Raw genomic sequence first — 14,516 nt, 5'->3', positions numbered from 1 at the left:
GTAAAATTAAAGAGATGAAAAGCAGAGTTGCCAGTGGAAATCTTATGTGATGCCAAAAGGAAATCACCATTGCGCCCATCTCTAGTTAGACTTGCCCCTGGCTGGTGGCAGAAGATGAAAGTGGGGTGTAGTGAGGAAGGTAGGGGCTCCTTAGACATATTACCTGCTGTCAACCTTCCTACCTCCAAAAAGCAAAGCAGAACAAATTCTCAATGCAACAGGGAGACAATTTTGACTTTTAGATTTTAGTCTAGAGGTTTTTTTTTTTAACCCCTCACCCTCCTTACCCAAGGAACCCCACCCCCTTGTTTCTATCCCATGGGTCAGTTTCAGCTGCTTTGACCTCTACAAAATGGAACTTTTGCAATATATACTCTGTGCTGCCTGGCTTCCTCACGGGGACTTACTCACATTCTAGTGTGCAGTGGACAATGTCCTTTATCCCTGCTGCCTAGTCTTCCGAGGTGTGAGTGAACCTCCATCACGGCTGACGTTTGTGTTGTTTCCAGTTTGTGGCTGTGATGAATAAAGTGTTAATGCCATCTAGTACGAGTCCTTGGGTGCATGAATCCACTCACTGCTGGGAACTCGGGGCCATAAGGTCGGCGTACGTGCACCTTTAGCAGATGCTGCCAGGCTGTCTGCAGAGAGGCCGCATCAGCTTACACAGTGGCTGTGCCTCTGACACTCGTTGCTCTGTTCTCAAAGGTCTACCCAGCCTTGTGGGTGTGCAGCTTCACTGTGGCTTTAAGCTCAGCAGTGCATACCCTGCCATGGGCTGATGGGGTTATCTGCATACCCTTTCCTGGAGGGCCTCAGTCTTCTGCCAGCTTTTAAATGGCTGTGGGTATGGTTCTTTATGTGCTCTGGATATGAGCCCTTGGTCAGTTGTGTGAATCACAGATTTCTCCTCTCAGTCTGTGAGTGGCCTTTTTATTCTGCCGGTGTCTGCATCTACCAATGAATAGACACTTAACTTTAATAAAGTCCTAATTTACCAATGGTTAATTTCAGTGTTCCCCTTTGGTTTCTTTTTTTTTTTTTTCCAATAAGTCTTTCAACTCCAGGGTCATGATGAGATAATTAAAATCTGTGGCAAAATAAGCCTCAGTGACACATAGACTGGGTGGCCTTTTAATGCTGTTGAATGGTAAAGAGGGCATGTTGCTGCCTCCAGCCATCGACTTGGCTCTTTCTTATTCTCATAAATGAGTTTTCCCAGAGGGAAGCCGGCTATATGGTGGCTCAGGAACAGGACACCTTAGGGAGATGCCCAGCCTATGACCTGAAACAGGAGGCTGCTTGGCATCTGTTGGTTTGACATAGGCCAGGCCCTCTTCAATTCCCTACGCCGGGGATCAAGCCAGCACCTCCGTCCGGTCACACTGCCAGACATCGTGGGAGCCTGTTCCTGGTGTGAGGCCCTGGGTGGGGCTGTGGGCAGCACACAGAGGCACCCCCATCACAGGACTAAGTAAGTCCTCAGGAGTCTTGCTGAGGCCCCCACACCTTCCTGAACTCCACCTGACAAGACTGTAACCTGACAAGACCCACTGCGCTGCCGTGGCCGCTAGGAGGGGACAGAACAGGCCTGGGAAGGGGGTGGCGTCCATGGGGGCCAGCAAAGCAGCGGTGGGCATTAGCGGCAGCAGCCTGGCAGATGTTTAACCACTGGCTCTCTGCGGGAGGAGTGCTGATACATCGGTTAACCAGTGGTGTAGATGTCTCCACTACGGCTGATTCCAAGCTACCAACGTGGTGTCACTGAAAGAGGAGTTTGGAGAGAAGTGCAGTAGCTCACCATTAAACTGAATGTCCACCGTACAAGTGCAATGACAAAGAAACCTCAGTAAGGACAGAGCTAATAGTGTAGAAAATAATTTAGGAAGCGGTGGGCTTTGAGGATTTACTACTTCTGATTTAAATTGTTAGATGGTCCATTCTATCCTTTTTAAGAAAGCCCAGCAGCTCTACCCGCCGCTAGAATCTATTCCTCCCTCTCCCCCGCCCTCAAGACTGGGTGCATATCTGGTTTCTAACACTCACTTTTTAATAATGACTGTGTTTAGCAATCAGCTCCCACACACAATTCCTGAATATGTACCTGGTGGCGCTCACCAGCCTGTAGGCGCTGGCCCAGGGCTCTACAGGGACCTGGGGCTGGGGAAGCAACTGCTGTGTGGCAGAGGCGAGGGGGGCAGTTCAGCTCTCAGGGGCCAGGGGCCAGGGCCCACGGGCAGCAGGGTTTTCAGCTCAGCTAAGCCCCACCCCGAGTGCTCCTGGGGGCCCGCGACAGGCAGTGAGAAAGGAACCTTCGTGTGGACCGGTCTCACTGGGCCCCGTCACGCAGGACTCACTCCCCGAAGGATAAGCCAGCCTGTGCGCCTTATCTGATTTCTGGACGAGGGTGGAGCCAGGGGGGATGGCCCTGACTCAGCTGTGTGGGTGTGGGTCACAGCCCCGTGCCAGGATTCCAGATTCTTACCCCACAAGTTACAGCCTCGCAGCTTTCAGTAAAGTGCTCACCCTAGTGATCCCGCTGTTACTTAATCTCATCAGTGGCTCTCGGTTCCCCACAAGATAAAAGTCCAAACTCCTCAGCCTGGTCTGTGAGGCTCTGGGAATTTTTTTCTCTTTAATTGGGCCCTGAGGAATTTGACCCTTGCTCACCTAGGTTCCAGGAGAGGCTAGACGTTTCACCTCCTGGGAACAGCTGTGCAGTTTTATACTTCAGGGCAGTTCCCTCAACCAGGAACAGGCTCTCCTTTCTTGACCTGGGAAAAGCCAGTCCACTGTTCTCGACCCAGATGGAATATTACCCTTTTCCAGAAGCGCCAGCAACTCTGTCCCCAGGCAGAATCTATTCCTTCTTCTCCCCCGCCCTCAGGACTGGGTGCATATCTGGTTTCTGACACTTTCTGTGCTGCGTTGGCAGGAAAACAGCCAGATACATACGTGTCCCCTCTGGGCTGTGGCTGGAATCATGTCTTACAGTCATCCTTCTTTCCCCAGTGCCAGGCACACGGCTGAGTCTCAGGGAGGCTGTGGGTACATGAGAAGCCTGCCGCAAGATCTGAGCACTTCAGTAAAAATTCCGCCCAAGAGCCTGAGCCCCATGTTGCGGAAGATTCCTTCAGACGTTCAAGTCTTTCTTGCCCACCTGCTACTGTGGGCCTTGAGCCGGCTTGGGGACTTGAGGTAAAACCTCTTCGTGACTGACGGTCCTCCTTCCCCTGCTGTCTGAGGCACCTGCTTATTCTCCTGTGGGGCGCGCACACGTGCATGTACACACACACACACACACGGTGCACACAAGGCATCTGGCAGCCATCAGGAGGAGGTTCTGCAGAAGAAATGCTGAAGCTACTGGGGTCACTGGTCCAGCCCAGGTGGTGAAGAGGAGGGCCTTCCAAAGAGTCTGGGGAAGCCCCTGCCCCGGGGCTGAGTGTGTGCACATATGCATATGCATGTATTTGTGCGTGTCTGCCTGTGTGCATGTGTGGATGCATACACACATGCTTGTGTGTTTATGTGTGCAACTGTGCGTGTATTTGTGTGTGCTTATATGTGTGCCTGCATACATGCTTGTGATTGCATGCACACATGTATATAAATTGTGCATCAATGTGTGCACAAGCCTCTGTTACGTGTGTGATGCTGAGGAGACAGTGAAACTGAACAGGGTCCTGCGAGGCCCCCCTGGGTACAGAAGTTTCTCCATGTCCCCTGCTTATCGTCTGCAGAAAAAGGCTTTAGTCTCCTAGGCCTTCCCTGAATTCCAAAGAGCAGACTCAAGCCTGTTACTAATTAGGGAAGTGAGGGAACACAGAAAGAAGGAAAAGCAAATGGTTCAGCAGGAAAACCAATTAATTCCATGATAAAACATAGTCCTAGCTCCCCTCAGGGGACATATGTAACCATCTGATGCGTATCTCTGAGTTTTTAGGCAGAAACTAAGACCCCCTCACACGTGGAGGATGGTGACTATCTGCTGACTCCAAGTACACAGACTTCAGACTGGAATCAGAAGGCTGATAATTAAGATTCCTGAAACACCAACCAGTCACCTCACCCCACCACAGCAACACAAAGGAAGTCTTCCACCTTGCAGCCCTCACCCCAAATGCTGCCTTTAGAAACCCCTTCTTGAAAGATGCAAAGAGTTAGGGTCTTTCGAGCCTGAGCTGCCTGTTTTCCTTGCTTGATGCTCTGCAAATAAATGCTGTACTTTCCTTCCCCACACCCTGCTATTGTGCAGCAGCTGAGCAGAACTCAAGTTCAGTTAAAATCCTGGCAACCACGAAAGGACAGCTGTCCCCAGTGGGCATCTTGCCCATGGCACACTGACCCCTGGCTGGTGGTGGCAGGTGGGTCCTGTCCCGTAGCTGCCTGAGTGCCCGTCTCGGGGACAAACCCCCAAACTTGCTGCTAACCCAGGTGCTCTTGATTCACGGTGACGGAAACAAGGCTTTGAGCCTGACTTCTCTGGCAAGTGGCAGAACCTCTGTGTGAGGACACCAGGCTATTCTTCTCTACTGGGTTGCTCTGATTAGAATTTCCCTTTTCGGGGAGGGGAAGGCATGGGACTCAGTCATCTGGTTTTGAGTGGAGCACTTTTACTGGATTTTCCATTCTGGGTTGAGAAATCCTTCGGCCCATCAGGTATTGCCTGAGTGGTAAGTGGGAAAGTCCCTGTTAGACCAAGGCTTGTCTGCAGCCCCATCTGGGAAATTTTCCATTCCTGTGCTAGGGAACCGTGACTCTGAGAGGCATCAGATACTGATCTGCCTGTTTCTACTAATACCAGCCGTGTGAAAGAATAACGGGAAACCGTAACTCTATTCCATTTTGGAGTTTCCTAGGGTGTATTTTGCAAAACTGGGAGATCTTCAGTTATGTTCCCATAAAAGGCATAAATGGTATTTTATTGTAATACTGCTTAGCCTCAGTACTCCTTTGGATCTGGAGGACAACCACCCCTCAGTGGCTCTTTAGACTGTAACACCATCTTTCCATTAGAACTGCTTTGTAAAAGGGAAGGAAACTGGGATGACATTACTTATGTGTAGGCTTTCATCCTATTGCATCAACGTTTAAGTCTTTTGGAATTGGTTTGGCTTTCATCTTGTGTGTGTGTGCATGAGTGTCTTGACACACATGTTCCAATCTTCTATCCCTGGTTTTGATCATTTAGAGTCCTTGGTAACTTGAAAATGTGGTCGAGACACTCTTAGAAACCGATAGTTTAAATGTGGTCTCGAGCCTGATTCAGAACAGGTAAGTTTGTCTGAAGTGTGAAGGTGGGTGAATGACATGTTATTACTAAATATTACTGTCTATTACTGTGATTTGTTTAAACTGAACTGGCTATTTGAGAACTGAAGTATACCACCATGAAAATGGCCAAGATGGGGCCCTTCTGATATTCCAAAACAGGTTTTTGCATTTGCAGTTAGAATAAGCTGGTCTTCTAAGAGGAACCCATTTCTTTATTCCCTGTGACTTTGAGATGTAAGTGTTCTACCAGGACTCTCAAATGATCTTTTCTGACCCTCTCCAATTCCTGAGACTAAAAAAAAATGAGGTGGTGAGAGTTCTTTTAAATTCAAGCAGGAAAGACGTCCCTCGTGGTCCAGAGGCTAAGACTCTGTGGATCCCAAAGCAGAGGATCCAGGGTTCGATCCCTGGTCAGGGAACGAAATTCTACATGCTGCCATTAAGAGTACACATGCCACTAGACCATTCAGGTGTGACCTAAATCAAATCCCTTACAACTATAGAGTGGAAGTGAGAAATAGATTTAAGGGACTAGATCTGATAGACAGAGTGCCTGATGAGCTATGGATGGAGGTTCATGATATTGTACAGGAGATAGGAATCAAGACCATCCCCAAGAAAAAGAAATGCAAAAAAGCAAAATGGCTGTCTGTGGAGGACTTACAAATAGCTGTGAAAAGAAGGGAAGGGAAAAGCAAAGGAGAAAAGGAAAGATATACTCATTTGAATGCAGAGTTCCAAAGAATAGCAAGAGAGATAAGAAAGCCTTCCTCAGTGACCAATGCAAAGAAATAGAGGAAAATAATAGAATGGGAAAGACTAGAGATCTCTTCAAGAAAATTAGAGATAACAAAGGAACATTTCATGCAAAGATGGGCTCAATAAAGGATAGAAATAGTAGGGACCTAACAGAAGTAGAAGATATTAAGAAGAGGTGGCAAGAATACATAGAAAAATGATACAAAAAAGATCTTTACGTCCCAGATAATCACGATGGTGTGATCACTCACCTAGAGCCAGACATCCTGGAATGTGAGGTCAAGTGGGCCTTAGGAAGCATCTCTACAAACAAAGCTAGTGGAGGTGAGGGAATTCCAGTTGAGCTATTTCAAATCCTAAAAGATGATGCTGTCAAAGCGCTGCACAAAATATGCCAGCAAATTTGGAAGACTCAGCAGTGGCCACAGGACTGGAAAAGGTCAGTTTTCATTCCAGTCCCAAAGAAAGGCAATGCCAAAGAATGCTCAAACTTCCGCACAATTGCACTAATCTCACATGCTAGTAAAGTAATGCTTAAAATTCTCCAAGCCAGGCTTCAGCAATATGTGAACTGTGAACTTCCAGAGGCTCAAGCTGGTTTTAGAAAAGGCAGAGGAACCAGAGATCAAATTGCCAACATCCACTGGATCATCAAAAAAGCAAGAGAGATCCATAAAAGCATCTATTTCTGCTTTACTGACTATCCCAAAGCCTTTGACTATGTGGATCACTACAAACTGTGGAAAATTTCTCAAGAGGTGGGAACACCAGACCACCTGACCTGCCTCTTGAGAAACCTGTGTGCAGGACAGGAAGCAACAGTTAGAATTGGACACGGAACAGACTGGTTCCAAATAGGAAAAGGAGTATGTCAAGCCTGTCTATTGTCACCCTGCTTATTTAACTTATATGCAGAGTACATCATGAGAAATGCTGGGCTGGATGAAGCACAAGCTGGAATCAAGACTGCTGGGAGAAATATCAATAACCTCAGATATGCAGATGACACCACCCTTATGGCAGAAAGTGAAGAAGAATTAAAGAGCCTCTTGATGAAAGTGAAAGAGGAGAGTGAAAAAGTTGGCTTAAAGCTCAACATTCAGAAAACTAAGATCATGGCATCTGGTCCCATCACTTCATGGCAAGTAGATGGGGAAACAGTGGAAACAGTGGCTGGCTTTATTTTTTTGGGCTCCAAAATCACTGCAGATGGTGACTGCAGCCATGAAATTAAAAGACACTTACTCCTTGGAAGAAAAGTTATGACCAACCTAGACAGCATATTAAAAAGCAGAGACATTACTTTGCCAACAAAGGTCTGTCTAGTCAAGGCTATGGTTTTTCCAGTGGTCACGTACGGATGTGAGAGTTGGACTATAAAGAAACCTGAACACCGAAGAATTGATGCTTTTGAACTGTGGTGTTGGAGAAGACTCTTGAGAGTCCCTTGGACTGCAAGGAGATCCAACCAGTCCATCCTAAAGGAGATCAGTCCTGGGTGTTCATTGGAAGGACTGATGTTGAAGCTGAAACTGAAATACTTTGGCCACCTGATGCGAAGAGCTGACTCATTTGAAAAAACCCTGATGCTGGGAAAGATTGAGGGCAGGAGGAGAAGGGGACAACAGAGGATGAGATGGTTGGATGGTATCACCGACTCGATGGACATGGGTTTGGGTGAACTCCTGGAGTTGGTGATGGACAGGGAGGCCTGGCGTGCTGTGATTCATCAGGTCACAAAGAGTTGGACCCGACTGAGTGACTGAACTGAACTGAACTGAATGCTGCAACGAAAATAGTCCTTACATAAATTCTTGGAAATTCAAAGGAAACGGATCAGAATGAATTGGAAATACAAAGGAAATGGATCAGAATGAATTTCAGAGTCACATGATCTGGGAAATATTCAATACTAAATTACTATCTGGTATTACAGTTACTGTAGGCTTGTTGGATTAGTTGGTGGGGACATGTCTTTGATGTTATCAGTAATGTGTATGGTGACAGAGACTTATAAGACCAGAATTTAAAAATTCACACATACATTTACATGCCACATACAAGAGAAAAATCAAATAGAAGATCACAGATTTACAGTAAAATGATAAAAAGAAAATACCAGGGAAACATTATAGCTAAGGAGAGCTATATTACATCAGACAAAATAGACTTTATTAAAGAGTATTATTAATGATAGAAATAACATCTATCACCAGAAAGATATAGCTTCAAAAGCTGGGAAGCAAAGGAAATCAACCTTGAATATTCATGGGAAGGAGTGATGCTGAAGCTGAAGCTGCAATACTTTGGTCACATGATGAGAAGAGTCGACTCACTGGAAAAGACCCTGATGCTGGGAAAGATTGAAGGCAGGAGGAGAACGGGACGACAGAGGATGAGATGGTTGGATGTTATTACCGACTCAATGGACATGAGTTTGAGCAAACTCCGGGAAAGAGTGAAGGACAGGGAAGCCTGGTGCTGCAGTCCATGGGGTTGCAAAGAGTCAGACATGACTGAGTGACTGAACAACAAGCAGAAGTGGACATATCATGATGGAGATTTCCATACTTCTCTCTCCATTACTGATAAAGCAGAAAATAAAAAGTAAAGAACAAGGAATGAAAAATGACAACAGATTATTAAAATAAGAACCAAATGGAACTTTTAGAAATGAAAAATAGCTGAAATCAGAAACCCAGTGAATGGGTTTAAAAGTGGATTAGAAAAAAAAAAAATTAGAAAAAAAAAATAAAAAATAAAAGTGGATTAGACACAGCTGAAGAGAAATGTGATGAACTCAAAGATATGTCAGAAATTTTCTGGAAGATTGCTCAGAAACAGGTAAAAAATACATGAGAAGAAGATACCCAGATAAAATACACAGGGCAATAAAATAGTGTACGCTTATTCTAGATTGAGAAAAGAAACTGAGACAGACCCATACTTAAAAAAAGTACTAGGAGCTCAGCATTTTCCACTATGGATTCATTTAGTCCAGTCAATCTTATTTAGGATTAAAAAAAACGAATGAAATATATATCAGGATGGCTCATGATGAAGCTCCAGAACATCATGGTGAGCCCTTAATCCATGACAAAGGTCTTGCTGCAGAGGACTGTTCAATTTGGGGGATTTTGAAAAACTAGAAAATAGAACTTAGGTCTGAAAAAGTAAAATAGCATGTAGTTTAGAAGAGTGGGCACAGTGGTAAAGAATCTGCCTGCCAATGCAGGAGACCCAGAAGACACAATCCCTGCTGGTTCAGGAAGATCCCCTGGAGAATGAAATGCCAACCCACTCCAGTATTCTTGCCTGGAGAATCCCATGGAGAGATGAGCCTGAAGGCTACAGCCCACAGGGTCGCAGAGTCGGACACAACTGAGTGGCTGAGCACCGCACAGCACAAGAGTTCAAATGATCTGCAGAAGTGAGTAACTTTAGACTCTGTGATGGTATGCAAAGTGGACATTGCAGGGAGATCGTACCAAATGATTTTCATAGTGCTCCAGGATCTAATTAGGGTCACAGATTGCATGCAGTTGGTAAGAATAGAGTTGATTTTAGGACGGTTTTCCCAACTTTTAAATTTCATGACATTGACTTTCTGAAGAGACAAAACTGACTGTTTAAATTGCAGAATGTTTTACATTCAGGATTTGCCCGACTCTTTCATTGGGGATTATTTAACACCTTTTTCTCCCTATAACTTGCAGAGAATGTGTTTAATTTAGTTTTTATATGGCATGTATAATATATATTACAGTACTGTAAATACACTTAGGCATTTAATTATATTTGCTACTGACAGACTTTGGAAAAAAATGAGTGTATAACCTGCGTTTACATTTTACATTTGTAAAATGGGAGACAGTACCAGATGTTGATTCATGGTGGATCTAGAAAAGGCAGAGGAACCACAAATAAAATTGCCAACATCCATTGGATCATAGAAAAAGCAAGAGAATTCCAGTAAAACAACTACTTCTCCTTTACTGACTTCGCCAAAGCCTTTGACTATGTGAATCACAATAACCTGTGGAAAATTCTTCAAAAGATGGGAATACCAGACCACCTTAACCTGCCTCCTGAGAAATCTGTACGTCAAGGCTGTCTTTTGTCACCCTACTTATTTAACTTACATGCAGAGTACATCATGCAAAATGCTGGGCTGGATGAAGCACAGCTGGAATCAAGATTGCTGGGAGAAATATCAGTAACCTCAGATATGCAGGTGACACCACCCTTATGGCAGAAAGTGAAGAGGAACTAAAAAGCCTCTTGATGAAAGTGGAAAAGGAGAGTGAAAAAAGCTGGATTAAAACTCAACATTCGGCCGCCGCAGCGGCGGCTCCAGCTGCCCTGGCGGCCCCAGTCAAGCTCCGCGGTACGACCCAGTCCCGCCCGGCCACCGAGGCAGCGCCGCGACGGGACCCGGAGCCTGCCCCGCTGAGCCTGCACGCGCCGCCCGGCGCCTACCGTCAGTTCGATGGGCGACGGGACCCGGAGCCTGCCCCGCTGAGCCTGCACGCGCCGCCCGGCGCCTACCGTCAGTTCGATGGGCGACGGGACCCGGAGCCTGCCCCGCTGAGCCTGCACGCGCCGCCCGGCGCCTACCGTCAGTTCGATGGGCGACGGGACCCGGAGCCTGCCCCGCTGAGCCTGCACGCGCCGCCCGGCGCCTACCGTCAGTTCGATGGGTCGGCGGCCGCCGCTGACCCCCACCGCGGCCGCCCTGTTCTGGGGCTTCCTGCTCCCTCTGACAGCTGCTCACGAAGCAATCCTCCATGCCTCTGGAAATGGCACACCTTCACCATCTATGGACTACTTATTGCAAGCTGTATAACCCTCACTGGACATCTCTTCCAAGTACCCTAGAAAATGCAACTTCCACTAGTTTGATGAATCTACCACACCACTCGGCAACATTTCTGATATTCCTCCTGATGGAATAAAGAACAAAGCAGTTGTGGTACAGTGGGGAACCTGCCATTTTCTGGAAAAAGCCAAAACTGCACAAACAGGAGGTGCTGAAGCTTTGTTGGTTGCCAGTAACAGTGTCCTCTATTTCCTCCCTCAGGGAACAAATCTGAATATCGTGATGTGAAAATATTGATTGCATTTATAAACCACAAAGACTTTAAAGATATGAAGCAGACTCTCGGAGATAACATTATTGTGAAAATGTATTCTCCATCGTGGCCTAACTCTGACTGTACTATGGTGGTTATTTTTGTAATTGCTGTATTCACTGTGGCATTAGGAGGATACTGGAGCGGGCTAATTGAATTGGAAAACATGAAGGCAATGACAAACACTGAAGATAGAGAAGTGAGGAAAAAGAAGGAAGAATATTTTACTTTTAGTCCTTTAACAGTTGTATTTGCGGTCATCTGCTGTATTATGATGGTTTTACTTTATTTCTTCTACAAATGGTTGGTTTATGTTATGATAGCAATTTTCTGCATAGCATCAGCGATGAGTCTGTACAGTTCTCTTGCTGCACTAGTTCGTAAGATACAATGGGGACGATGCACCATTACCTGTTGTGGCAAGAGCCTTGAAGTGAGACTTAATTTTCTCTCTGGACTGTGCACAGCAGTAGCTGTTGTTTGGGCTGTATTTAGAAATGAAGATAGGTGGGCTTGGATTTTACAGGATATCTTGGGGATTGCTTTCTGTCTGAATTTAATTAAAACACTGAAGTTACCCAACTTCAAGTCATGTGTGATACTTCTGGGCCTTCTTCTCCTCTATGATGTATTTTTTGTTTTCGTAACACCATTCATCACAAAGAATGGTGAGAGTATCATGGTTGAACTTGCAGCTGGACCTTTTGGAAATAAAAGTTACCAGTAGTCATCAGGGTACCAAAACTGGCCTATTTCTCAGTAATGTGTGTGTGTCTCATGCCAGTTTCTTTTTTTTTCCATTTATTTTTATTAGTTGGAGGCTAATTACTTCACAACATTGCAGTGGGTTTTGTCATACATTGACATGAATCAGCCATGTTACATGTTACATGTGTTCCCCATTCCGATCCCCCCTCCCTCATGCCAGTTTCAATACTGGGTTTTGGAGACATCATTGTACCAGGCCTGTTGATTGCATACTGTAGAAGACTTGATGTTGAGATTGGTTCTTCTATATACTATGTTTTCTCCACAATTGCCTATGCCATTGGCATGATTCTTACATTTGTTGTTCTGGTGCTGATGAAAAAGGGGCAACCTGCTCTCCTATATTTAGTACCTTGCACACTTATTACTGCCTCACTTGTTGCCTGGAGACGAAAGGAAATGAAAAAGTTCTGGAAAGGTAGCAGCTATCAGATGATGGACCATTTGGACTCTGCAACAAATGAAGAAAACCCTGGGACTGCTGGTGAACAGATTGTCCAACAATAATATTATGTGGACGTGCAATAATGTGTCGATTGATTTTCTACAAATAGAGTTTGACTTTTTAAATTGACTTTTGAATTGACAATCTGAAAGAAACTTCAATGATATGCTTGCAAATATGTATCTGTAAGAGCTGGTACTGACAATTACATGATAAATAATTAAAATACAATTTCTTTTAAAAACAACAACAACAACAACAAAAAACTCAACATTCAAGCAACTAAGATTATGGCATCTGGTCCCATCACCTCATGGCAAATAAATGGGACACAATGGCAGCAGTGACAGACTTTATTTTCCTGGGCTTCAAAAATCACTGCAGATGGTGACTGCAGCCATGAAATTAAAAGACACTTGCTCCTTGGAAGAAAAGCTATTACCAACCTAGACAGCATATTATAAAGCAGAAACATTACTTTGCTGACAAAGGTCCATCTAGTCAAAGCTATGGTTTTTCCAGTAGTTAGGAATGGATGTGAGAGTTGGACTATAAAGAAAGCTGAGAACTGAAGAATTGATGCTTTTGAACTGTAGTGTTACAGAAGACTCCTGAAAGTCCCTGGGACTTCAAGGAGATCCAACCAGTCAATCCTAAAGGAAATCAGTCCTGAATATTCATTGGAAGGACTGATGCTGAACCTCCAATACTTTGTGATGTATCTCCACCTGATGTGAAGAACTGACTCACTGGAAAAAACCCTGATGCTGGGAAAGACTGATGGCAGGAGGAGAAACGGGCAACAGAGGATGAGATGGTTGGACGGCATCACCGACTCAGTGGACGTGAGTTTGAGCAAGCTCCAGGAGTTGGCGATGGAGTCAGAAGCCTGGTGTGCTGCAGTCCCCAGAGTCGCAAAGAGTTGGACACGACTGAGCAACTGAACTGAACTGAAGTTCTCCACTAAACTGAGACTATCTGGCATATGTCGGTGAAGCAGAGAGTCCCTAGGATGTTGAAGAACTGCTGGCGAGAACTGAAGCTCAGTGACCGCACAGAGCTGGGCCTGGGGTGGCAGCTGCAGGCTGTGGCTGTATTTCCAGTGCTGTTTCTGCTGTGAGATAGGACAAAACTAACAGGACACAGATGAGCTCGATGGCAGTTTAAGATAAAAGAGAATGATAAGTCTAAGGCTTGAATGCAAAGACTTAATCTAAAATGATAGGGAAGTCATAATATAAATGTCTGAATTTGTATAATTTACTCTTGGAATACTAAAGACTCTGATGCTGGGAAAGGCTGAAGGCAGGAGGGCAAAGGGATGACAGAGGATGAGATGGTTGGATGGCATCACCGACTCGATGGACATGAGTCTGAGCAAGTTCCAGGGGACAGTGGAGGACAGGAAAGCCTGGCGTGCTGCAGTCCACGGGGGGGCACAGAGTCGGACAAAATGGAGCGACTGAACAACAACAACTTGACTATTAATTACTGGTCAAAACTCAGGGCTTTGTGAGGCTCAAAGTAAGGTTAAAGAAAACAGCACACGCAACAGGCTGTGTCCTTTGCTCGTCAGGCTCACTTCCAAAGGACAACTGTTTCAACTGAATAACCTGAAAGGCTTTTCTGTACATTGATCCTTCTGCTGTCTGAAGGAACTCATGTGTATAAAGAGCACCAAGTGGGCATTGTTTAGAAAGGCCTGGACGGAACAAAGAGGTTTTTTTCAGGTCAGAGGGAACAGATGAAGAAACAAGCTTATCTGAAAAACACCGCAGTTCCTCCCCACGACCACTCAGCTGATCACCTGCCTTAGGAAGATCCAGCCAAGCGCTGTGAAAACACCGGCCCGAGAGCCTTGAAGAACCCTTCGGTGCTTTGTGTTGGTGTTGGCTAAATTTATTTCTTCACGTCAAATATTTTTTGCCAGGAACAAGCAATCAGGACCCACTAGAAGGCATAATCTGGGGGAGAAAAACAGACAGAGCCCTGTGAAAACATTCTCCAGGGTCAGAGTACGCCGACAGGCTCAATCAGTGACCCCCTAAGGGGTCTCACTGTGGCCTGCTGGGCTGTTTTGTGCCTGTTCTCTCATTTCATAACAGGACAAGCCCTGTGAATCTCACTCTGCCAGA

General features: G+C 45.5%; 1 pseudogene; it reads left to right on the top strand.

The window, feature by feature from the left end:
- The first annotated feature begins 10,732 nt into the window (after positions 1-10,732).
- On the top strand, positions 10,733-11,948 carry LOC133046029 (signal peptide peptidase-like 2A; annotated as a pseudogene).
- The last annotated feature ends 2,568 nt before the right edge of the window (positions 11,949-14,516 follow it).

This window comes from Dama dama, chromosome 24 (assembly GCF_033118175.1).
Source record: "Dama dama isolate Ldn47 chromosome 24, ASM3311817v1, whole genome shotgun sequence".
Taxonomy (NCBI): Eukaryota; Metazoa; Chordata; class Mammalia; order Artiodactyla; family Cervidae; genus Dama; species Dama dama.
The sequence above is the reverse complement of the archived record's forward strand: the minus strand, read 5'-3'. Positions and strand labels throughout refer to the sequence as shown.